This window comes from Pelodiscus sinensis, chromosome 3, assembly GCF_052426305.1.
Source record: "Pelodiscus sinensis isolate ZL-2025 chromosome 3, ASM5242630v1, whole genome shotgun sequence".
Taxonomy (NCBI): Eukaryota; Metazoa; Chordata; order Testudines; family Trionychidae; genus Pelodiscus; species Pelodiscus sinensis.
This window is the reverse complement of record NC_143054.1, coordinates 126118535-126145517: the sequence shown is the minus strand read 5'-3', so window position 1 is coordinate 126145517 and position 26983 is coordinate 126118535. Positions and strand designations below refer to the sequence as shown.

Here is a 26983-nt window from a genome sequence, read left to right as displayed (position 1 = left end):
GTCGAATTTTAACATAAATGACAGTTCAGAGGATTCCCTTTCAAGTGCAGATGTAAAAGGTCTTTGTAGCAGAATGCAGGTGGTTAAGTCATTGAGAGAGTGTCCTTTCTGGTTAAAATAGCAAGAAACTGTTTTCTCTTTGTGATCTTGTCTGATATCTGTTTTGTGGGCATTAATCCTTTGGCGAAGTGTCTGAGATGTTTGTCCAATGTACATAGCAGACGGACACTTTCGGCACATGATATCAATTCACAGACACTTACCTTCCTTCCTCCCCCCCCCCCCCGCATCCCCCTCCTGTTCTGCAATGTGATTTGTCCTTTTCATATTTGTTCATTTTTTTAATTGTATCCTTTGGTATATATGGTTGTGACTACTTTCTTCCACTATTTGATCTGAGGAAGTGGGTCTGGCCCACGAAAGCTCATCATCTAATAAACCATCTTGTTAGTCTTTAAAGTGCTACATTGTCCTGCATTTTGCTTCAGCTACCCCAGACTAACACGGCTACATCTCTATCACTAGCCAGAGAAGGGCACTGTGTGTTCAACACCCAGCCAGTAGAGGGCTCCCTAATCCCTAGAGAAAGCACATCCTGGAGCTCACCAGAGATTGGCTTTGGCAAAGAACCAGGCTGAGTGCAGCTGAGGCTATGTCTAGACTACACTGATCTATCAGAAAAAGGTACACAAATTGCATTCCACAATTTGCGTACCTTTTTCCAGTAGTTTTTTCGGAAGAGGCTTTTCCAAAATTTGGCCCGTCTATACTGGGCCAAATTTTGGAAAAACCTCCTCTTTCTGAAGAGTCCTTCTTCCTCATGGAAAGAGGAAGACAAGGCTTCCAAAAGAGTGCGTCTGCTCTTCCACAAAAAAAAGTGGAAGAGAAGACACATTCCCTGGACACAGCAGAGAATTTCCTGGAAAAGCCCCGTAGTGTAGACATAGCCTAAGCTATTTGAGACATGTAAGTGAAAGATGAGATCTATCATGCCGCTGACAAGGGGCTGGTAGTAGCTACAGTAGGAGGATAGAGGGCAGTGGCCAGTATGCAAGGGGTTAATAACAGGACTGGCCTTACCATGCGGTGAACTGAGGCAGCTGCCTCAGGTGCCAGACTGTGGGGGGCAGGGGACACCACTAGTACCCAGAGTGTAGAAAATTGTGTCTGCTGCTGGTGCATATGTATTCTCTCTGCTCTAGATGCACAGAGATGGTGGAGTGATGTGCTGGAGAAAGGAGGGCACAAGAGACATAACAGACAGGCAGGAGAAAAGGTGGCAAGGGGGCATCATTTGAGCTCCCCACCTTAGGTGCCAAAATGTTGTGGGCTGGCCCTGGTTAATAATGACGTCCTTGTACATTTCTTTGCACTTTTTATTTTGCCAGCTCATTAAAGCAATCCTCTCTTGTTGCTGATTTGAAATGTAGGAATATTTATGAGAACCCACCAGTGTCTGGAGCTCAGAGTCTAGTGTTTGCAGTTCCTATGGCAAGCACCACCAGGACTGAGGTACAGAGAGCATCCAGAAGGGGCTGGTGTACCACAGTTCTAACTGCTATATTCTACAGTAGGGGCAGTTACATCATTAAATCATTGTTGTCTGTCTTTCACCCACACACACATTTATCCTCATAGTACATTTAAATGAGGGTGGGAACCACAAACAAAAAATGTTAAAAATCGTAACATGTGGAACATATGTTTACAGGTGAGCAGCCTGATCACTCTGCGTGTAGGTTGCTTCTTTTTTCCATGTCCTTTGTCTGTATAGACCCTAATCCTGCAATACGTTCTGTGTAGATGGACCCTGTTCCTGAGCACAAGCCCATTACAGTTGTAGGTCCACCTTCATGAAACAGTTTACAGGACTGAGTTGCTAGATGAAAATTCTTTGAGATAGAGCCTGCTCTTGTTATATTTGTATGACACTGAGCACAGTAGGGCCCAATCCTGCCTGGGTCTTTAAGTGATGGATGAATATAAATACATAAATACAAATAATAGCAAACTTTCAGCCTACCCAGTTATAACAGTGGGAAGAATATAGCTCAGCCAAATTCAAACGATAACAGTTGCAAAGCTATTATATAAAACCCTATGGAAAGTTTCTTAAACAGTTAAACAGGAGTTGCTAAAGACTGATCTCTCTAATTGTCTGGAACAGATACACAAATCTATCATTTTATGTCCAGCCACGGAACCTACAAGCTAGTCAAGTTGCACTTGTGATGCCCAATTTCAGTGCTTTTCAGAACTGTTCCAAAGCATAACAAAAATGCTCCAAAATGCCTGATCTGTGAAAAACAACATTATAACATGTAACAAACAAATAAGGTAATTCCCAGTAGATCTTTTCCAGCCCTGCTTTTCATATTGGGCTATACAGCAGTTTTAATTTCTGCAGTGCTATCTACTGAGGAGCTAACTATATATAGTAATACTATATATAGTAACAATAAAAATGTGGAATAAGTGTGTTAATGTTGTTATTGCTACAGAAGTTAAAGTATGACTTTCTGTTTTGGAAGAAGTGAAAAATTGCTGTCAGAAACAAATGCCTTCTCTTTTTATGATTGTTTCCCTGTTCTCTCCAGCTGTTCAGACCAAAAGCAGAATATTTTAGGTGGGGTTTCTTCACCAGGGGAATGGGAAGAATATTAGAAGGAGAATATCTTGTATCACTTGGAAGTTTTCAGATGGCCTTGGACAGTAGAGATTTGATCCTGGGAGGTGCTAAGCATCATCATCCCTCTTTGACTTCTGAGAGCATCAAAGGCATTTAGCACTTGCCAAGAGCTGCTCAACAACACCTTGCATGACTTTCTTTTGAGGTTTGCCTGAGAGTGGGGACTGCCTTTCTGAGGCACAGCCTTTAAATGTGATGAAGACTATAAATTACAGCCCTCTAGTTTGCAGCTGGCTGCTAGACATCTCTGTCTTCTAGCTCACATAGTCTTACCTTCTGTTATATCTCCAGCATGTTTCCTTTTCTTATACCTGATGAATATGGCATACTCCCTTACTATTAAGGAATTGAAAGATAACAGGACCTGGGGCAGTAGGTGATAGCTGAGAGGGGCTAGTTGATAGTGCAGGATTGTTGTTTTGAGAGTGAGGTACTATAGAGCCTCCTTGGAGATTCAGGGTCTGATTAAGACATAAATTCTGTAGGCCTGTGCCTAGGGCCCCCAGTCCTGGAGTCTCATGGTGAGATCAGAATCTCAACTTCCATTAGAAAAAAATAGTTTCCAACTCTCATGAAGAAAAACTTGAAAACAGACCCTATGTGTGCACACTACTTGAAACAGTGTCTCCAAGGGGTTTGACCTTCCCCATTCATCATAACCCTGAAACCTGCTGCTTTAAGGCCTTCCATACAAATACTGCCCCATCACAGGGCTTGTATGGAACGAGAAGGCATTTCTGCTGCCCTCCTATGATAGCGCTGATGGGGAGGTCTCAACACAAACTACTTCAGAGAGTGCTCTGCTTTGGGGTGCGTGGGAGGAGTCCTCTCTTCTTTATGAAAGACCTCTTGTGTGGGTGACTACAACACCTACAAGCTCCGACAAGGGTGGAGCCACTATGTGGGGGAAGGGTCACAGTGTGCAGACAGCACCATGGGATTTCTATGTAGGGTGTGTTTAGATCCTCAGAGAGCCTTAATCCAGGACTGTGGAGGCTGGCAGTTTGGTAGAACCAGAATTTCCAACAGTATGTCAACACTGCAATTAGACACTTGTGGTTGACCCATCCCAAATGACTCCATGCTTCACTCTCCCCTTCACAGGGTCCTAGAGCCTGGGTTCCAATCCAGGCCTGAACGTCTACACCAGTTAAACCGCCCCTGAGCCTGAGCCCTGTGAGTCCTATGCAGGTTTTTAATTGCAATAGAAATATACCCCAAGTGAACTTGTAGGGTTTATTCCACTGTAAATGGACACTGCAGAGTTTGCATAGGATTAAACAGATTTGTAACACACTCACACCATTGAATCACCCTTACGCAAATCTGATAAGTTTTTATTAAAGTCGCTGCTCTCATGGCAGCGCCATTTGGTCGCTAGAGTTGAAATTTAGTCTCTCTCTTTTTTTCCTTTTTATCTCACTGTACTGTACACACAGAGAGTGATGATGTGATGTTGACTAGGAGATAGCCTTACGCTTATACTTTCTATCTACCATAGTTATCATACTACTGAAATCTTGACATCTTGAAATCTTGCTGGATTAAGGCTCTCTGAGGATCTAAACACACCCTACATAGAAATCCCATGGTGCTGTCTGCACACTGTGACCCTTCCCCCACATAGTGGCTCCACCCATGTCGGAGTTTGTAGGTGTTGTAGTCACCCACACAAGAGATCTTTCATAAAGAAGAGAGGACTCCCCCCACGCACCCCAAAGCAGAGCACTCTCTGAAGTAGTGATAGAAATGTAGCCGTGTTAGTCTGGGGTAGTTGAAGCAAAATGCAGGACAATGTAGCACTTTAAAGACTAACAAGATGGTTTATTAGATGATGAGCTTTCGTGGGCCAGACCCACTTCCTCAGAAGTTTGTGTTGAGACCTCCCCATCAGCGCTATCATAGGAGGGCAGCATAACTTAGGATATTTACACAAATTGAATAAAGTGAAATAACAAAAAGTATGACACAGAAGGGAACTGTGTAAACTGTGGTCACTATGCAGGTCAGAACTGTTGCTTGACCTCTCTAGAAGCTTGCAACTGGTTGACAAAGGGAAGTGGAAGGTCAGCTGGTCTCTGGTTGTTATAACAACAAACTGTTATGTTTGTCAGGCAACTGTAATGCCCAGAGCCTGTTGGCAGTTGCAAAGTAAAGGTTGGTGGGTTTTTTTGTTTTGTTTTTGTTTTGTTTGGGGGTTGGTTTTTTTTGCTTTTCTCCTCTTTAACTGGTATAGTTTTGGAAAATTACAGTTGAAGTGGGGACTTTCCTTAAAGTTGTGAGCCTCCCTCCATTGTTACACTGCTGTGCAAAGAACTTTTGAGGAGGATTGGCAAGATGATTTTTGGTATACACCCATAGCACTTAACTGACGTATAGCCAAAGTGTGTGTGTACATATGCACATGCGTAAGGCATTGCTGCAGTGGGTGTGTTGAAGATGCTCTCTGCTGATAGGAGAGAGCTCTCCTGTCAACATAATAAAACTACCTCTGAGAGCAGCAGAAGCTGTCAGCAAGAGAAGCTCTGCCACCAACATAGTGCTAGGCACATGAGCAGTCTGTGTAATTTATATTGCTCCGGGGAGTGGCTTAGTCACACTGCTAAGGGAGAGAGACCCTTTCAGATTCCTGGAATCTCCTGCTACTGAAGTAGACCCAATGAAACAGACTTTGTGATACAGACTGAGTGTGTGTGACACAGAGACCAGAGAATGTGTGTGGCAGTGTGTGTGTGCGCACGCATGGCACAGAGACAATGTGGCACAGACTGGGTGTGAGAGACAGTGACACAGAAAGCATGTGTGCTGGCTGCTACTGGGTAAGTTTCTGAGAGAAGTCTTGCTCTGTCCCTTTAAGATAGGGAAAGCTGTCCTGCTCTGTTGTCCCCTCTCTCCTCCACTCTGCAGAGATGGAGTATAACAGAGAGAAGTGTGCATGAGAGAGACAAATCAAGCACTGAAATATTAGAAACGGTGCACTGCCACTTAAGACAGGCACTCTTCTGAATCACTTACGATCCATGCTTCTGATTGGAGCAGCTCTGTTGTGTGTCTCCCTCTCTCTAACCCCAGTTCTGCAGAGAGAGGATGCAGGGGAACACTCCCCTCTCCTTTCCCCTCTGCACAGCTAGCTGGAGAATCCCTGGAGCAGCTGGGCTGCAGGACTGAGCAAGGCGAGGGGGAGGGACAGCTAAACATAGGCTGTGGGCTATAACTTAAGTATGATCGCTCTGCTAATCAGCTGGGTAGCCAGAAAAAATGCTTGACTGGCTGGATCCGGCCTCTAGGCCCGATTTTGTCCACCCCTGAGGAAGGTAGTGATGCTGGCTGTCTAAGGAACGTATTCCTTCAGTGTACATTAAAAAAATGCTAGAATGAAATCAGAAATGAGAATACATTAACCCTGCTACACTGATATCTTCAGGATACTCAAAATTTGGGAGCAAGTTCATCTCTCTCTTTCCTCTTGCACCCATGCATCTGTTATCCAAAATATTTATTTAGCACTGAAGTTAAATAAGAGTTAACAAAATCTACCAAAACGTAAGTTTTTTCAAAGAGTTTTTTAAAATCCCTTCCTTTCTTCATTGCTCAATGTTCTGTCTCTTGGCTCTTGTGATGTCATCATTTCACTGTCCTGCATTTCCCTTTATCGTAGGCTTTGTCTAGACTAGAGTTTGCTGTCCTGCTGTAATTGTTTGCCAATTGCTTGTTAAGTGGTTGTAAATGCTAATCTAGACACTCTGCAAATGTTTGTATCAGGACATGGGGGCTCAGCCTGTGACAAACCACACAATTTTTTGCTCCAGAACAAACATTTGTATAGACCCTCAGTTGTCAACATAATTAGCTTTTACAATCAATTAGTTCAAATTATAACAGGATAACTAACTCTAGTCTAGACAAAGCCAGAACATAAGTCCCTTAAGAGAACCAAGACTTGGATTTTCAGTAAAAAAAAAAAAAAAAGAGGCAGCAAAAGCTTTGCTCCCCCCCCCCCCCAATAAACCTCAAAACAAACATGCAAACAAATAAACATGTAGGCCCCAAATCTTCAGATCAGAAGATTTATAGATCAGAAGAAAAACAAACGCAGTCTCAGTTATTGACCCTTTACAGATCCCCTTTAAAAAAGGAAATTCTCCTTTACATTCTTAATTCCTAAAATCAGGGTAACCATTTACTTTGTGGGACTGAAAGACTGGATATGGGTGTGAAACTTCGTCCCCCTTTACCATTACATTCACAGTATGCTTATAGAGCAGAGTGCTGGTAGCACAACAGACAAATTGGTTAGGGAAAGAGAAAGTCCATTAGGGGAAAGGCCCTCAAAAAACCCTTGTCTTGAAAATAGCTACAGGTTTGGTTTAATAGTTAAGATTTCTGAGGGTTTTTTGAGTGAGATATAGTCCCACTAAAAAAATCACGTGACACAAATTTTACACTGATAGCTTTTTTTTTAAACACATACTTGGGGCTCAAATTATGGTTCTGATCCTAATATTACTCCTCTGGGTTAAATCGTGGATAATTTCCACCATCCACTTACACTTTGGGGAAGCAATGATTAAGGAGTTATTAAGGGGATAGGGTAGAATTCATGCTGTAAATTTAGGCCTTTTGATAAGAAAGTCTCATAAGAACGTAAGAATGGCCATAATGGGTCAGATCAAAGGTCCATCCAGCCTAGTACCCTGTCTGCCAACAGTGGCCAATGCCAGGTGCCCCAGAGGGAGTGAATCGAACAGGTAATGATCAAGCGATCTCTCTCCTGCCATCCATCTCCACCCTTGACAAACAGAGGCTAGGGACACCATTCCTTATCCATACTGGCTAATAGGATGTTAGGAATCATTAAAAACCCATGAATTTATCTAATTCTCTTTTAAACCCTGTTATTGTCCTAGCCTTTACAACCTCTTCAGGCAAGGATTTCCACAGATTGACTACGCTCTATGTGAAGAAGAACTTCCTTTTATTTGTTTTAAATCTGTTTCATTTAGTGGCCCCTTAGTTTCATTTGGTGGCCCCTAGTTCTTATATTATGGGAACAAGTAAATAACTTTTCCTTATTTACTTTCTCCACACCACTCATGATTTTATAGACCTCTATCATATCCCCCCTTAGTCTCCTCTTTTCCAAGCTGAAAAGTCCCAGTCTCTTTAATCTCTCCTCATATGTGACCCGTTCCAAACCCCTAATCATTTTAATTGCCCTTCTCTGAACCTTTTCTACTGCCAGTATATATTTTTTGAGATGAGGAGACCACATCTGTACTCAGTATTCAAGATGTGGGTGTACCGTGGATTTGTATAAGGGCAATAAGATACTCTCTGTCTTATTCTCTATTCCTTTTTTAATGATTCCTAACATCCTGTTTGCTTTTTTGACTGCCTCTGCACACTGCGTGGATATCTTCAGAGAACTAGCCACGATGACTCCAAGATCTCTTTCCTTATTAGTTGTAGCTAAATTAGCCCCCATCATATTATATGTATAATTGGGGTTATTTTTTCCAATGTGCATTACTTTACATTTATCCACATTACATTTCATTTGCCATTTTGTTGCCCAGTCACTTAGTTTGGTGAGAATGTAACTCTCCCTTCTCAGTATGCAACTTCTCCGTATGTAACTCCCCCTTCCGTCCCCCCTCCTCTGCCTGCATCCTGAGCTACTATTAATTTTCAAAATATTCTAAAATCCACATGCATGAGATTATCTGAATGCCACAACAGAGGCAATGGTACATGTTTGGAGTAATTTGGTTCAGGCGTTCCTTGGATACTATCCCCACCAATGAGATTTTAATATTCGGTTGCTCTAAAACTGGCATGCATAGTGAGATTACTTTGAACAATGGTATTCCACAACTGAAACTGAGGTATAGGGAACGCCCATTGAGATGAATGGGTTATTTCATACCACCCAGAGCAATTGTGTTAGAGACTGTTTATTGCTTTGAGGAGCCCTAATTCATCTGAGCACGCCCCACTGAGGTGAATGGGCTATTTCACACATCTATAGTACTCTGGTACTAAAGAAGGCTGCACAGAGGCCCTTTGCAGAGGTCCTTTCTTTACATGAGCTCCCTGAAGTGGATGCCTGAGGCTCCCTGCTATTCCCCTTGCTGCCTCCAGTTGATGGATAAGCTCCTCATAGCCCATTAGTTACCATTTTCTTTTCTTCCCATGTCCCTTCCAGTCCTTTCAGGTCACTCAGTGCCATGCGTCAGCAGTGATTTAAGGAGCCCAGGGCTCCAGCAGTAACAGCAGTGGTGACTGGGAGCCCCGGTACCATTTGGACCACCAGACCCTGGGTCTCCTGCCTCTTCTTCCCCTCCCATTAGCAGGCCAGCACACAGGGAACTGACAGGTTAGGAAAACCCTTATTCACCATAACAGATAACACCCCAGAAGTAACTCCCCTCTATGTGCAATAGATAAAGGTACATGCTAACCAACACATTCATTCAGCTCACTACAACACAGAGGCCTCAGCAACACTAATATATTTATAGCTGACACATATAAAATGGCTACGCATGTGACTGTGGGGAAAATCTGAGACTCGTCCATGCTTAGTACCCTCTTCAATTCAGGAAGTGTGCTTCAGATTCCTGCTGGCACTTCTAGTCTGACATCTGACATACATTTGGTAGCTTGTCAGATTGGGTTCCTAATTGCTGGTGAACCACAGAGCCACTCATCAGCCTGCTTCACAGACTGGTGAACTACCTGTGGTTCATTAATTTTATAGCAGTGTAACTCCACTGACATTTTTGGGGTCACTTCTGATTTACACTACTACAAATGAGAGGATCAGGCCCAATGGACCTAGAAAGTATTATTGATTAGGTACTTTTAGAACCTGGTGCAGTGACTGTCTTTTTATCTGTGTTTGCACAGAGAGGCTCTGGTCTATGACCGGGGCTTGTGAAGTGAGGTGCATGCTGATTGCATACAACATTGACTGTGAGAGCTGTGTGCTCCCGCTACATCCAATCAAAGTGCTGCTATGGATCAATCAGCACACCCCACAAATTCTAGGTATACAAGCGCCATTAGCAAAACTACCTTATCCCGAGAGACTGGTTGTTATGGCAACCTTGTGGCCTGCTGAGGTCAAGGAGAGCCACTCATGCAGCCCGCTCACTAGCCTAGGTTTCTCATCACTGTCCTAGACACCATCACAACACAAATAAATAAACAAATACGTAAATAAAATTAAATAATTAATTAATATGCACAGGGGTACAGCTGTTAATTCAAGTTTACAAGTCAGAATAAAATATATGGGGTGACTGATAATTCTCCAGGTCACAGAAGCAGTTTATAGGCCATGGGTCTGATTCATCAATGTGGAATGCTTCCTTCTAAATGCAGGAGAGGCATCACTGTAAAGTGGGGTAACGCATTGCTCAGGAAATGCAGAATTTACACTAGTGATTACATTACAGATGATACCTTATTAAAGGTATAGCATAGATGGCTTTCATTGCACTCCTAATAGTGCTTCTAGAGACATAAGCCTCAGTCCTCAGCCTCAGGGCTGCTGTCATTTATGTTGGTTTGCATCTCTTGGGACTGTTCCCATACTGGGGATTGCCTGTGGCCTTGTTTACACTTAAAATGCTGCAGCTACACCACTCTGCGCTTCAGTGAAGACACTACTTACATACACCACCAAGTCCTGTCTGGATAAGCACTCCACTTCCCTGAAACGCAATAGCGAGGTCAATGGGAGCATTCTCTACTGACCTAGCGTTGTCTACATCAGGGCTTAGGTAAATTTAGCTGCATTGCTCAGGGGTATGGATTTTTCACATTCTTGAGCAATGTAGTTCTTGAGCAATGTAATTTCCCAATGTAACCCAGGCTTGAATGCAGCATGATTCAGTCAAAACTCCTCCGTCTGTAGACATGCCCCTATGCTGGGGACAACAGAAGGTATATATCTAGCTGTATAGGTTCTCTGCTGGCTGGGGATTCCCCCATACCAGGGGACTCCTAAACTACTAATTTAAAGCAGCTTGATGGCTTGTTTCCACCACAGGAGCAGCACAAAGAGGGCATGGAATGCGCAGGATCTAACCTTTGAAATAAGACAGTATATCTGCCCTCCCTACAACTATACCTATACTACTGGTCAGCCATTATGTTTCAAATCAATGCACTGGTGCCAGCACATCCTCCCTGGACATTTCTCAGACTTAATGACTCAGGTGGACTTTCAGGTGATGTGTGCCCTCACACTTCCTAGTCAACTCTTCCTAAGTGGCATAAATGAGTCCTTAATGTTGCTGAACTAGGTATTTAATGCCATGTAGTATAAAGGGTGCCCATTTACATGTTCTGTGACAAATGAGAATTATCTCTTGATACTGATATTTCACAAGCTTATGCAACAAAAGTGCTAAACACAAGGTTTGACCTTTGTTATATATGATTGTTGAAATAGACATCCTTTGTAATCAATAGCGTAAGTGTCTTTCTTAGGAAGATTTGCATTACATGATGAGTCTAAATCAGCCTGATGGAAGGGACAGTTAATCCCAAGAAACTAAGCAACTGGCATGTGGTCAGTTCCCTGGATGGATCATTTAGCAACCAGTGTACAGCTGGATATATCTGTCATATAGTGGTTCAGCTGAAATTGGTCAGATTTTGCTTAAATAAAAACCAAAATTGTTCCATAGAAAAATAACAGGTAGTTTACCCATGTGGAATAAATGTTATTATCTTTATTTCCTCCTTTCTTGGATTCATCCTTTATTAATTTAAAGAGGGTGATGGGGTTTTCAAAATGAGTAACTAGGACACTTATTCTGAGTAGGATTGCTAACCTTCCAGGATTGTCCTGGAGTCTTCAGGTTTTAAAGATTTTTAATTAAAGGTCATGCCATATAATGAAACCTCCAGGATGTTACACCAAAATTGGCAACCCTGATTCTGACGAGAAGGTAATGAAAGGGTGTATCCAGAAGATTTCTAACAGCATTGGGTAATGTGTATATGGGGCTACAGGGCTCCGATTCAGGTAGGTCAAGCATTTTTTTGCAGTGGCAGATAACATTTGCTTGAATAGCCCTATTCCATGGCAGGGTAATGAAAGGTTTTATCCTCCATTGCATTGTGCTCTGTGTATATAGAGTAGTTGGAGCCATGTCGGTCAAAGGATATTAGAGAGACCAGGTGGATGAGGCAATATCTTTTACTGAACTAATTTCTGTTGATGACAGAGACAAGCTTTCGAGCCACACAGACCTAAAGAAGAGCTCTTTGTGGCTCAAAACCTTGTCTCACACCAAGGCTACGTCTACACTGGCCCCTTTTCCGAAAGGGGCATGCTAATTTTACAGGTCGTAATAGGGAAATCCGCAGGGGATTTAAATATCCCCCGCGGCATTTAAATAAAAATGTCCGCCGCTTTTTTCCGGCTTTTAGAAAAGCCGGAAAAGAGCGTCTACACTGGCCCCGATCCTCCGGAGATCTAGGAGTAGGAATAAGAGATCTCCGGAAAAGGGCTTTTTTCCGGAGGATCGGGGCCAGTGTAGACACTCTTTTCCGGCTTTTCTAAAAGCCAGAAAAAAACGGCGGACATTTTTATTTAAATGCCGCGGGGGATATTTAAATCCCCCGCGGATTTCCCTATTACGACCTGTAAAATTAGCATGCCCCTTTCGGAAAGGGGCCAGTGTAGACGTAGCCCAAGAGAAGTAGGTCCAATAAAAGGTATTACCTCTTCCAGCTTGTGCTCTGTGTAGTCATTTATTGGTGTGCGGAGTGAAAGCAAATATGAATGGTGCAAGTGAATGCAGAAGCAAACAACAACAACTGCAAGGCAGAATACTGGGTGTCCTCCTAGCCTTTTTCAGCACTGTGTGGCGTAAGGCAGCTCAGAGCAGGTTAAAGCAATACAACATTAAAAATGCCTGCAGCACAAGGGTTCTCAGTTTTCCTGACACTGTGTAGCTAAGCCAGTGCTAGCAATAGTGAAATGTTTTTAGAAAATGTCCCTAGTATGGACAAATGTCAGCAAAAAGGGGAGATTTGGTTTTCAATTAGAAATCATATATTTTGTTTGTAAAGGTAGGACACTTGTCCATTTTTTCCTGAGTGTCATTCAACTGTAAACAGAGAAAGTTGCAACTTTTAGACACACCATTTGGTCAATCACAATACAGTTATAATTGCCTCTGCCATGGTACTGTAATGCCTGGAAGAACTCAAGCACTGCAACTCAACACTTGCTTTTGAGAATAGTGATAGAAATGAGGTTTTGCTTCTTTTTTTAAAGGCACAGTCATCTACATTTTGAGTTTCTTCTTTTACTGTTTAGAGACTAGCACAGAGTTTATGGTTCAGGCCACCATGAACCATAAACCACCCTGCCTTGTGGAATAAGGCAGGGACTCCTACAGTACTAAGTGTGGTCCCAGAAGCAGGGGAGGCAGGTTTGTATACTTTTTGGTGGTGCCCAGAACTGGTCTAAGTCCTGCCCTCCACCCACACCTGCCTTGTAAGCTGATATATACATTAAAAATAATGTTAAAATGTGAGGGCTCTGGGGTGGGGCTGGAGATTAGGAGTTTGGATGAGTGAGGAGTTTGGGCAGATAGGGTTGCCAGATGTCCAGTATTGGCCCGGATAGTCCAGTATTTGTGGCCTCTGTCCGCTTAAAAAAACACTGGACATGTAAAATGTCTGGTATTTTCTGTTTTTCTTGGATGGAAGGCTGTTTGGAACATTCTTCCCCTGCCATGTATGGTGGGGCAGGAGGAGTGGGGAGTGTGGGGATTTAAAGGGTGCAGTTAATCCTCTTTTTTTTTTTTTTTTTTTGCCTAACAAGTTTTGTCCATTCCCCAACCTCCCCCCCCCCTCCTTTTTTTTTTTTGCTCAACCAATTTTTTCCTCACCATGTTCGGTATTTGAAAGTATCTGGCAACCCTATGGGAAGAAGGTTGGGTTGCAGGGGTGAGGGCTGCAGGGCGGGGCCAATGAAGTGGGGGTAGGTGTGTGGGAGGTGCTTGGACAGAGGCTTGGGCTGTGGGAGTGAGGGCTGTAGAGAGTATGGGGCCGCCTGTGCTGTTGGAGAGGTCTGTCAGAAAAGCGAAGGGTCTGCCTGAGGCAGAAGGGCAGGGTCGAGGTAAAAGTGGGTCAGCCTGCGCTGGCAGTGGGGGGGCACTAGGATCCTGCAGCAGCAGTTTGATGCCAGGAACTGGCAAAGCAGAGAGGAGCAGGCTGGAGCTGGTTGACCCAGAGGGAGTGCAGCACAGAACTGCAGGAGACATCTGCCCACTGCCCAAAGCACAGGGACACTTGTAGGAAGCCTGTAGAGGCAACAGGAGGGGCAAGTGGAGAGACCCAGCCCCAAACACTGGTGGAGCCAGGCTTCCATGCCCTGAATATAGTTGGACCACAAGCATCATGGGCCCGTACAACTCACCACTCCTGCCCACAAGGGTGCTACCCCTGAGCGATATGTCTGGGAGCCAGGGAAGCAGAGTGGACTAGGGCCATGTCACTCTGCTTTCTCCCACTGCTGCCGGTGAATGTGGGCACCAGGCCACCCTACTAGTCCCCCAGGTAGCCCAGAAGCTCTGGTGCCACCAATTGCTGGCCCTTTGCCCCTCAAGTCCACAGCATTTGAGGGGCACATGCCATTGTGTTGCCTCTGCTTTCTGTTGATGTATTTTGTGGCAAAGTGAGCTGGTGCTAAAATAGTGATACACATGCCATCTATTGATCCATTGCTGTTCATGAACCCCATTGCTGCAAATCCATCCATTATGTCCTGCACATTTCCAAGAGTCCTGTGTAACAGGAGATGATTACAGACCCTGCACACTTGCATGGCAAGGCCCTCCCCAACATCCATGGATTTTCCCATTCCAAAATGATTTCCCCCTAACTAGTAGCAATCCAGCACTGCAAGTTTCCACAGTGAGATCACCACTTATATTTTCACTTGTCACTGCAGCTCTCCTGTTGGAGTCCGTATGCTGGAAGGTTAGGGCAAGCTTGGCACAAATATCTTGAAATGTGGCCTGGGCATTCAGTAGTTCTGTAACCACTGTTCCTTGGTCCAAACCCCAGTGCAATCCCACTAGTCGATACTCTCAGGCACAGAAAAAACACTCTACTGGAAACACCAACAATCACTTTGAATTGGTTCTCACTATGTCCCAGAGCAGGGCTGGGCAAGATGCAGCCTGGGGGCCAGATCCAGCAAACCTAACATTTGGATCTGGCCTGCAGACTGCCTCTGGTCACTTTCTATTTATATCCACCAAATTTCCAGGTGATGGCTCAGGCAGCAAGTTCCTGTTTAAATGGCTCACATGTACTGATCACAGTGCTACCCTGGCAGGGGCTGGAGCTGCAAGCCTTTTAAATAGCCACAGCAACCCTGGACAGCTGCCAGGCAATTACGGTAGCGACGGGGCAGGGATCTGCGAGTCCTTTTCTGTGGTTTTTAATTCAAAGCCTGCAGCCCCAGACAATTCTGGGAGGAGGCTGGTCCCCAGCCCTACCCCTTATGCTCCAGCCCCGCCCCTTCTGGGGGGGGTGGAACTGGCCCATGATCACATTGTGAAATTCATTAAGTGGCCCCTCTGCAAAAATTACTGCACTCCTGTCCCAGAGCAATCTAACTTTCAAGAAGTTGTCCTGTTCCCAGCTGATTTAGTTCTTCTTACAGTCTCCTCCCAGCACCTCTTGGCCACTATAGACCCTGCTGATCAATTCATGCCACTACCTCCCAGTTCCTCTTGCCCGCCATGAACAGCTGTTTGTGGCATCCAGGACACTCTGGGAAGGAGGGGGAAGAGTGGGGACAAGAGGAGGGGTAGGATGGGGGGAAAGAACTTGAGGGAAAGAGTGGAGTGGGGGCAGAGTGGGGATGGGAAGAGGTAGGGTGGGGATGAGGGCTTGGAGGAAAGATTGGAGGAGGGTCAGAGCCCAGAACAGGAGGGGTTGAGAATTCTCAGCTAGAGGGGAGCTGTGTAGTTTTTTAAAAGGCACAATTATGGTATATAGATGACATTATGGGATGGAGACAGTTGCATGCTGGGAAGTTGACTTCTTGCTCCCAGCCATCCCTGCGTGGCTCATTTCCACTCCACCATGCATTGCCAAAAATTCCTAAAAGAAAGTACCTGGGATAGTAGGGTTTCACACTGGGATGCCTCCCCATCATGCACCACGCAGTGCATTGAAACAAGCACTCCTGGGGTGAGTACATGTGGCACTGACGCCAGGAGCCAAGTATGCACATGCACAAGCAATATACTAGCTTCAATGGCTCTCTGCCAACGTGACTTGCGTCAACGAAATAATAATAAGCAAACACTGACGGAGGCAGATTTTTTCCAAATGTTTACAGTTCATTCTCAGATTTCAGCCCAGGTGGGTTTCTAACTTCAAAGTTGCAAGCTCAGATTCCAACATGACTTGCGTCAAACAAACGCTGACACATCAATCAAACACTAATAAACAATGCAGATATAGCCTTCATGTGCAGAATGACCAGGGAAGGGTGATTTATACACTAATTTTCTATGAACTAAGTGTTTGTGTAGACAAGCTTTGGCTTAGGAACTTACCCAAAGTCACATGGGAAGTCTATGGCAAACCAGGGAACCCCAAAGCAAATTATTTACATAAACAAAATATATTAGAGACAGATGATGCTTCATGAGATAAGACTATATCAAATCAGCTAGGTTTAGCTTCCAATATTCTGAAACAGGGTGAGTATCTGGTCAGATCTCCTATTTGTTGGTAAGAGTAACTTGGACAGTTCACTGGATGCATACATTAAAGGGACTTTGTGTACAGAGCTGCAGACAGTGCTACATTTGTGATATTAGCCTCATCCCACTTCTAAATACCTTATGCATGCTGCTTCCTGAATGGCCTCTGTGAAAGTGGCTCTGTGGAAAGCTGGAGAGGGGAAGAGCAGAGGATTGGTTTGCTCTCCACAGCATCATTACAAGCTTATCCTAGTTGTATCCTACTTAGCAGATATTGATGTATCGATTGCTCCGGTAAACCTCATTTCACGAGGCATACCGGAGCGGTCGACAAAGGCTACCCTTGTCGACCGCGACGTGTCCAGACTGCCCTGCTGTGCCGCCAAACAGCCGATTGGCACAGCGCAATGGCCATTTTGATATAAATGAAGCGGCGATTATTTAAATCACCGCTTCATTTTCCTATGTCTAGTAAACTCATCTACATGGCTCCGTCGACGGAGCCATGTAGTCTAGACATACCCTCAGTGGCTGGCCAACTCTGGAGGTTAGTGGGAGCTGGGCTCACTCAAAATTAATTATTATTTTTCAAGTATCCAAAATTGTGCCACGTGCATCCCCAAATCAGCAAATGCATAGTTCCTATCTGGAAGAGCTCGCAATCTAAAGTCCGTGTGACACAAGTAAGGAGCAGTGGCAGAGAAAAAGCTTGAGTCTGCAAGGACAAGGGAGAGTGCAAGGAATTGCACTTGAGGTCGGTGCTTGTGCAATGGCTGGCAGGAGATGGGGGAGGGAGGCAAGTCCCCTTGTGCCCTCCCACCTCCACTGTGCGTCCATGAGAGGCTGGGCACAAGCTGGCCCAGAATGTTCTGGCTGAAAGGACAGAACGTTGGGGCCAGAAGGTTCCATGGAGGTTGGGAATGACAGTTGAAGCTGGGCAGTTGGATGGGAATGGAACGTGCAGCAGCAGAAGAACCTTCGAGAGCAGGGGAGGAAGGAGCAGGCAGCAAGGGAGGGGAGAGGATGGATAGGTGCCTGTCCTATATACCCTGCACCCCATTCCCCCATCCCCCTTTTCATATCTAGGCAGTGACCAAGGGCCACAATGTTCAACACACAGACTAACCTAGGAGGCAGGGCAGAGCCATTCCACGCAGTGGCAGCTCCAGAGACAAAACTCCCCTCCACAACCCCTACCCACAGGCACACAGGCGTAAGAAATAATGCTCCTAAAAACTGGTCCAGTGTTGCTGCCCCCTGTCCACAGAGTGTGCCAGGTCGGGATGGAAAGCAAGACCACAGACAGGCCTCCTCACCAGCCTTCCCTCATACCACATGCACAAAATTTCATGTGCCAGGGCCAAGTGTCTGCCTGGCCCTTTCTAGGAAGGGGGAATGATCTATGTGACTACCACACTCCTGCCTCCCACCTTTTACCCACACGAGGGCCAGGCCTGGTTGGCCTCTAGTTTTGGCAAGTTTAAAAAAAAAATTTTTTAATCACACTCAGCCCTTTCACACTGGGATGAAACAGCTCAGTGAAACCCTTTTAAACATCTGTTTTTAAGGAGAGTTTCTGAGCACAGTAGAGATGACCAAAAGCCAGTTGAAAAAACCAACAACGCCCTGGAGAATATCAGAGCACGCTGAAAGAATGAAAATAAAAGTGAAATCCTCCTGAAATTATAAGTGCTATCAACTTTCACTGTAGAGTGGATGGATAAAGAGAATGTAAATTGCTGCCTGACCTGTTTATTGTTTATATATCAAAATGAAAACCTATTTCTTTTTTCATCTGCAGCTACATCTTATCTCTGGGACAGTTAGGCTACGTCTAGACTGCGGGCTTTTTGCACAAGAAGCTTTTGTTGGAAGAGATCTTCTGCAAAAACTCCTTGCACAAGAGAACGTCCACACAGCAAAAGCGCATTGAAAAAGCGATGTGATTTTGTGAAAGAGAGCATCCAGACTGCCTGGGTGCTCTCTCACAAGTAAGCAGTGATTGCTATGGACAGAATGGCCACCAGAGCACCTGTGCTTTTTTCTCTTCCCTCTTCTTGTGCAAAAAAACCCTCTTCCCCATCCACACTTGCCTTTTTGCACAAGAGCTCTTGTGCAAAAGGGCATTCTTCCTCATAGAATGAGGATTACCAATTGCACAAAAACTCCTCTAATCTTTTGATTTACTTGCACAAAAATGTGCTTGAGGTGTGGATGCTCTGTAGTGTAGACATGGGCTCAGCTAGTTCTGATGAGGAGTAAACAGGTTAAGGAGCAATTAGGGTTACCATATTTGAACTTTCAAAAAAGAGGACACTCCTGAGAGGGAGTGGATCTACATCAGTATCTACCAACTCAGGTTGTATTAATATGTTATATAAATACAGATGCACTCCCTTTCAGGAGTATCCTCTTTTTTGAAAGTTCAAATATGGTAAACCCTAGGAGCAAGAATGGAAGCACTCAAGCATTGAGGTAGCATGCTATGAAAATCCAGAAACCACCCAACCCTAATTACTATATGTGTCAGTTCCCCCCACCATGCTTTATGAAATTGGCTGATGAATATAAGTATGCATAACTCAGAGATGCTTTAAACAAAATACTTCATGTAATATATCAATTTTGATGTTGCAATATGCTGGACATGTATATCCTATTTTGGTGCCTGTATCATTCTTGTATGTAAAGTTAGAAAAATGAAATTGTTTATTGTTTTATATATGCTTATGAGAGTCATTATTAGTGCTCTATTAATGACTAGGTGATCAACTTAACAACTTGGAAACAGCTTTGTTTGGTCTGTAAGTCCAAAGATGATTGGACTAGTAAGATATGTAACCATACCACCTGGTATTGGGAGTCCATATTTTTATCCAGGTACTTTTCCATGGAAAGGCGGCTGTAGAAGATCAGATTCATGCGTTGGGGAGAAGACTATTTAATCAAGGTATCAGCTCTTGGTCTTCAGCTGGTCTGCAAAATCTTGGAAGTATACAAAAGGCTGGGGACCCAGATCAAGATAAAAGATGTTGCCTCTACCTCAAGATTATGCCTAGAACAAGAACAACTCGTTAGGGTAAGAATCTGCTTGCAATAAGTTTTTTAGTGAATTAGAGCTAGCTATGCATTTTCTTTTCATTTTAATTTAGTAACTTACTTTGCTCTGTCTGTTTTCATTTGCAACCACTTAAATCATACTGTTTGTACTTAATAAAAATGTTTTTGTTTACTATCAGGCCCAATATAACTAATTGTTATTGAGGGGGAGGGGCGACCAGTGTGCATATCTTTTTTTCAGTGATAAAAAGGGCATCCTCATAAGCTTTTCCAGTATAAAACTTTTACACAAAGACAGATTTATTTGTGGTTTTGATCCCTTTGAGGGTTGGTTTCCTGGGTGCTATGTCCTAGAACTGCATCCTCCCAGAGCTGCAGTTGGTCAGTGTCTGCATTGCTCTTCAGAGGAGTGGTAACCCCAACTTTGTGTCTTGTCTGGGGGATACCAGAGAATCTGGCCCAGCAGGACAGGGTGGTGGGGAGCCCCAGAGGGTAAGAAGGCAGGTGTCAGTGGCATAATCAGCACACTGGGAAACAATCTCATGGGGTCTTCTTTGACCAAACCGTCACACAATAAACCACACATTCCACTCCCAGAGAAGTCCCAAAATGTTAAAAATCCAGATTCACTTTGCTATCATTAGATGAGACCACCTTTTTAATGTAAAGCTTATAATTGGTTTTAAATCCACATGATTATTTGTATTGCCTTGAAATTTGATGCACCTGGTGGGGGGGAGGGGTGCTAATGCGTGCGTGTGGGGGGGGTCTGTTAATTATCTAAATTTGGGGCCATTTGATCAAGTGGTTCCTAAGTTACATCCCCTCCAAAAACAACTTTTCTTAAAGTTGACAGATTCTGGCAACTTATTTTACTCACAAATAGCAATCAAACCAGACCTCATTTCATTATGCTAGTTTCCAACACTCATGGGCTGTGTCTACACTGCACCCCTTTTCTGGAAAAGGGATGCAGATTAGACAAGTCGGAATTGCAAATGCAGCGGGGATTTACATTTTCCCCGCTGCATTTGCATGAACATGGCTGCCACTTTTTTCTGGCTCGGGGCTTTGCCGGAAAAAAGCGCCAGTCTAGACAGGGATCTTTTGGAAAATAAAGCCTTTTCCGAAAGGTCCTCTATTCCTCTTAAAATCAGGAATAAGGGACCTTTCGGAAAAGGCTTTATTTTCCGAAAGATCCCTGTCTAGACTGGCGCTTTTTTCCGGCAAAGCCCCGAGCCGGAAAAAAGTGGCAGCCATGTTCATGCAAATGCAGCGGGGAAAATGTAAATCCCCGCTGCATTTGCAATTCCGACTTGTCTAATCTGCATCCCTTTTCCGGAAAAGGGGTGCAGTGTAGACACAGCCATGGGGTTCCCCAACAAGAATGCATAGCACATATTAGCCCTTTGGAGAAATCAAATTAAAACATTCTTTGAAAAAGACAAGAGTTTCCCTCTCCAGATAAGCATGAGAATAAACACAAGAGCCTAGTCTCACGCCTAATAAGTTTCACTGATCCTGCATAGACTGAGGAATTAATAATATTGTTAGCCTTTTAAAGCTTTACATTTGCTGGCTAGCCCAAGGGGAGCTGCGCTAGGCCTTTGAACAGCAGGCTACTGTTCATTTGATTCCCATGTAGGGCAGAAATTTGGAAAAGGTTAGATGGCATTTTGCTAAAATCTGTCAATTTTTGTTACTGGATAAGGGTGAAGGAGGAGAAATGTAATCAAAGTATTAGATTTTTTGGACTAGATGACCCTTGCAGTCCCTTCTTATCCTATGATTCTATTCTTATTAAAAATAGACATGTGAATGCCTTCTGGCAGGGGAAGGGAATATTAGCGGGTAAGGAGAAGATGGGGAATGAGGTGAGGGAGGGTTGGAACTCCATTGAGAGCAGAGGGATAAGAGGATAAGTTGTAGGAGAGGAGTTGAGGGCTCATCATGTGCGTTGGTGCAACATGGATGGGTGAAGAGCAGAGAGGTATGTCTGGCACATATCAGAAACTTTTCCAGGAACACACACAGCTTTTTAGGCTGATGTCTCAGAGCTGATATTTCAGGCTGTATTCATCTCCATGGCATAATAAAGCATTCTCTTTCAGCTGAGGAGATATCTCATTGAGATAAATGGGCCACTTAACACTTCTCTGAGCTTGCAGCTTTAAAATTTGAAATCCACCCTGGTTGAAATCTGAGAATGTATTGTAAACACTTGGGAAAAATCTGCCTCTGTTAGTACTTGTTTATTAATTTTGAAGAAGTGTAATCTGAGGACAGCAGAATATTTGCTGGTTTAGAGTACAGGCTCAGGGACTTGACAAAGTGGACCTGGGGCATGGCTGAGGGAGAGAGGAGGAAAACCGGGCTGAAGCAGACTAATAGGGGAAAAAGGCTAAGGCCAGGCTCGGTTGGGGATAGGCAGTGGTCAGAAGGAGTCTGGCCACTTCAGTCTGTATAACTTGGGCTATATAACCATGCAGCCCTCTAAGAACCTGTGATACGTCTTTGCACCATCATAGGACAGAAAACAGTAAACAACTTCCTACCTTTTTAATGTATTATCTAATGGCTTGTAAGCTGAAAATTTTGTGGGAAGGTTAATATTGTGGGGAATTGTGGAGCAGGGACAGGAGAGACATGGAACTTCTCTGTTTTTCACAAACTTGCATTTTGCTGCACTTGACATTCTGGAAGGACACAATGTATCACAGGGAAACCTTAACTCTGCATTAATGAAGTTTTTACCATTTAATGTGTGTATGTTTTCAAGTTTACCTTGCAAGTTCCCTCTTTCCGTAAACTAACATTTAGGCATCACTTTACAAGTGCTCTTCAATTGTTCTAGAGCCTTTTTGATGGCATATTATTTTACTTGTTAGGATTTCTTCAGGAGCACATTGGCTTTCATTTAATGCCCATATGCACTGGGAAATGGACTAGTTGCTAAGTCTCATACGGGTAGCTGTGTTACTCTATAGCTTTAAAACAAAAAAACAAAAAACACCCAACCCAACCTGACAACCAACATCAAGATTGGGTCTTTTTATACCTCTAAAAAAAATGAAAGTAGATTTAAGCTTTGGGTACATGAAGGAAAGGATTTCTTTATAGTTTAAGATATTATTTTAAACCATTATAGTAATACTGATATAACCACCATGAGGACACTTACTCCAATGAGTGTCTTTTTTATAATTTAGATTGGGAAGGAATTTAAACAAAACTCACTCTTATACTGGAATAAAAGCGTCAATACAAGTATTATATTGGTTGGCTAAGAGAAGTTAGTTCTTATATGCAACTCAGTGCATTTCTCTGTTGTAATAACTTTTGAACACTCCTGGCATGGTGAGGGGAATAAGGAACCCTAGCATAGAAGTGTGGGAGGGGAAGGGGGGGGGGGGACAGAGTAGGGATGCTTTCTCTGACTGAAGCTATTCTGGGAGATTTTTTTTTTCCTACCATGACCTAATGTCATTTTCTTAAAATATCTAATTAAAATCTCCAAGACTGAATTCAACAGTTACCGGAAGATTGATGCTGATTCCAGGAGACTCCAGGAGAACTCTGGAGCATTGGCAGCCCTACAAAGACCCATAGATCCCTGACATGAAGGGGAAAATGAAAGACAATAGTAAGGGGTAGGGTAACATGGGGCACAGACAGACCCCTGGCTTGTGATCAAGGGGGAAAAAGGGGACTGGACTCAGAATAACTGAAAATGAGGTTCAAGAATAGGGGATCTTGGTGTGGGGGAAGGGAGAATGGTGAACCGCACAAAGCCTCTGCCTAAGATTTAGTACCTAATGTCAACTGGGTTTTAAAAACACAATTTCCTATAAATAAAACAACAAGTTGTACTCTGGCAAGGATTTTATATTTTTAGTGGTAAGCTCTTCAGTATAAATACTGTGTTTTGTTTGTTTTTACAAAGCTTTGCACACACTTGCAACATTATATAAATGATATTGTAATTCCATTCTCCAAGAAAGGAGAGAGACCACTTCTTACCTAACAAACAAACAAAATCAAGTTCACACCCATTCTTATCTAGAAGCTGGCCCATCACGAGACCTACATTTTCTGAGAAATAACAAATTCCTCAATTAGGGTTATCAGTACAAAAATTCTGACTATTGTCTTTTCCTTCCTCTCCTAGATGACTGAAACACACAGACAAGTTTCCCCTTTCATAGCTGCAAGTATTAAGATATTTCTTGTTTTGGAATTTCCATTACTTATGGCAGAAGACTGTCCTCACTAGAAGTGAAGAATGTAAAATGACAGAAAATTGATTAGATGACCCAGCAGGAAAATAAAGAGAAAGAAAAGATATGTGCCTTTATCCAAAGATTCTAGCTCCTCTAGCAGAGGAGAGTCTCCATTTCCTTAATTGCTTTTTAATTCCTCTCCTGAGCTTTGGATGGGGTGGAGTGGGAACCCCCTATTCTTGCAGTATTGTTCAGAATAAAAATCATCATGATCTGACATAGGAAAAAAAATCAGTTGGGAGTTAACCTTCTAACCTTCTTATAGACTGCCAAGGTTTAAAAAGAACCTGTGTCTTTGAAACAGCACTTAATTTAATTGTGTACAGGGACTGCATAAAATGCTCCAAAATCAAGTCCTCATCAAATGCTCAACATTGCTAAGTTGCCAAGAGCCTTCTTAAAGAAGCTCTTTCACATTGACTTCTGTTTTTACATTACAGGTTAGAGCTCCCTCATCCAGCATCCTTGGGATATGACCAGTCCCGACTGAGAGAGTTTGCCGGATCAGGTGAAGTCAATCTTGGCTCCCTGCTGCTAGACTTCAGGTTGTCCTGGAGGCCTGCAAACCTCCCAGCTGCTGGTCTCCCTCCCAGCTCTGGCCCAGGCCATGCTCTTGGCCCTGCCGCCAGCCCCTGCTGCTGGCCACTGGACTGTCATCCAGCCTCTACTCCCTCTCTGGACCAGCAACATCCATGGTCCTGCCAAACCATGCATGTTGCCAGATCAGAGAGTCCTGGACCAGAGAAGTCTTACATGTATATACTCTGAGAGCTTCTGCATCAGGCTTAGGGACAATGCTGAGCATGTTAAGCTCTTCTTGGCTTCCTGGAAGTTGGAAGTTTACTACTACCCAGGAGATGAACAGCGTCTGGCAGGACTGCTAATTAAAAACCTGATCATGCACCCCATGAAAGAACTCCCACTGTCTCTGTTGGGAGCAAGATTACACCCTAAAGATAGTGTGAAAACTACTGATGAAGAATATGGAACTAAGGGTTTGTCTGCATTGGGATATATTTTTTTAAATATGTTTTTGTGTATAAACATTTGTGAAATAAGTAAGTGCTCTTCAATTGTTTGTATTAACCTACCTCCATTCAAATACATGCAAGGCTGGCTTTAACCTATTTCCCTTTGAATCAGTGTATCTGCACAACATGGATTTTTTTACAAAATAAGAACAAAGCATTCTGGATAGATATCCAAATAACAGAAATGTCCTATTGCTGGGTTCTATGCATTCTGGGATTTTTTCTTTGAAGTCATTATGGGAAGGGCTGGCAACAGACTTCACTGGAACCTTGACAATGTGGGGGAAGGAGCGGAGCCTAAGGGGGAAGGAACATAGCTAGGGGCAACCTGCCCCTCTGCACCACGCCGGGCTCCAAAGGTGATATAAAGGGCCCAAGGTTGTGGCCCCCACCACTACTGGCAGCAGTGGAACCTCAATGCTCTGGGCCCTTTTACATCACCAGGCCTTGGAGCAAACCTGTTGGCAGCCCTGATTATGGGGTACCCACCAGAAGCCCAAATTTGGGGCTTGGGGTTAAAAGAGCGGATTCACATTCATCTGTATCTTGCATACCGATGCATTTTTCAAACTGCTGCCAGCCAGCAGAGAGAGGACACACTGCTGCCAGCCATGATCCTGACAGTTGTTAATATACAGACTCTGCTGAACTTACATTTGCAGTCATACAGATGGATGGGTGTAAGTGTGAGAGTCAGTGCTGCCATGTTGATCTGGGTGGAGGATGAGGATGAAGTTGTGTCCAGCTACAGTTGGAGGAACTTTTCCTGGAACCGTTTCACTTGGTGAAAGTGCCATTTTGGGGCTCAGGAAACTAGCACTAAATGGTGAGAAAAGAAGAGAGATGCAGACCTGGGATGATCAACCATGGCAGCTGAATTTCATAATGACAAAGCCCACTTTCCTAGGAATCTGTGCAGAGCTCCCCCTAGAGTGTGCACCAACATGAAAATTCCCCTCCTATCAGGAAAGTATGGGCTATCACCAACCAGAGGCTTACCACTCCACGTTGCTATGGATCAATAGATAAACTGATCAAATGTTGAAGCTGTTGTCATGTGGGTGCACGTTGCTCTCAAGAGGACACTGCCATGTCAGTTCACAAAGAATGGCAATGCAAAGGAAGTTATTGATGTGATGAATTTGCATGGTTTGGATTCTTTGATCGCCCTCCCTATGACGGATTGGCCGGGTCTGGGCACTGCTGAGGGCATCTGCTCTGGGTGAATTGCTCAAAACCAGAGCTCCTTACAGCCCCAGACTGGAGACCTTTCCCAAATAGGCTACAAGCCAGTCACACCGAGCACTTCAGCTGCCAATCCGGCCAGCAGGAAGCCTCATGAGCAAAACCCCTCAGATACCTCAGCTCTCCCTGTGCCACAATCAGCCCCAGGCCTTGCACACAGGTGAGTGGTTATAGAATCCAATCTCACCTAGCCCGAACAGATTCTCCCAGTCCCAAAGAACCAGCCACAGATCCCCGGTCAATTTCCACTTTAGATCTTACCCACAAGAGAATGCTGGGCTGTTCCTTTACAATCTAAACTCTAAAGGTTTATTAACAAAAGAAAGAAAAGGTTGAGAGTTAGGTTGTTAATGAGAATATATTACATGCACCAATCACCAAGTTCTTGATGCAGGCTCTTAGTAGAGATGTTACAAACTGCTAGCTTAGAAGTCTCTGGTGTACATCCTATGTCAGGATGGGCCAGCAATCCTTCCCGCTTTCTGTCCCTGGCAAGGCTGCATCTGGGATCAATAGCAAGATTAAAGACAAAATGGAGTCCTCCTCATGACACTTATATATCAATTCCTCGCGTCTCCCCAGCTGGAGCAGGTCACATGGTCAAGTGACCTATATGTGTTTCCCATGTCAGCTGCCATCATGCCCTGGCTGGTTTCCATGTTTCTAGATGCATTCCTCAGGTGTGTACTGGCCACCTTTATAGCCATTGTCCTTGAGGCCGTGCTATTTAGCATAGTCATTGACTGAACAATCCTTCTTTACAACAGGCAGCCCAGGCCCATTGCTCTGTCTCAAACAGAGAACATTCACTGTACAATCACAGAGTTCATATTCATAACTCCACATACAAACATCACACAAGTACATAAGTAGCCTACATAGAATCAGTAGAACATAAGCTATCATTTGACACCTCACATG

The 26983-nt window shown here is 43.9% G+C and overlaps 1 long non-coding RNA gene across 2 annotated transcripts; it reads left to right on the top strand.

The window, feature by feature from the left end:
- Positions 1 to 17331: 17331 nt before the first annotated feature.
- Positions 17332 to 23848, top strand: LOC112545611 (uncharacterized). 2 transcript variants are annotated; one of them, XR_003089138.2, is made up of 3 exons: positions 17332 to 17477; positions 19327 to 19525; positions 23675 to 23848. It is a non-coding gene; the product is annotated as an uncharacterized LOC112545611 (long non-coding RNA). The 2 variants fall into 2 exon arrangements; XR_012902797.2 differs by having other exon boundaries at positions 17390 to 17659.
- The last annotated feature ends 3135 nt before the right edge of the window (positions 23849 to 26983 follow it).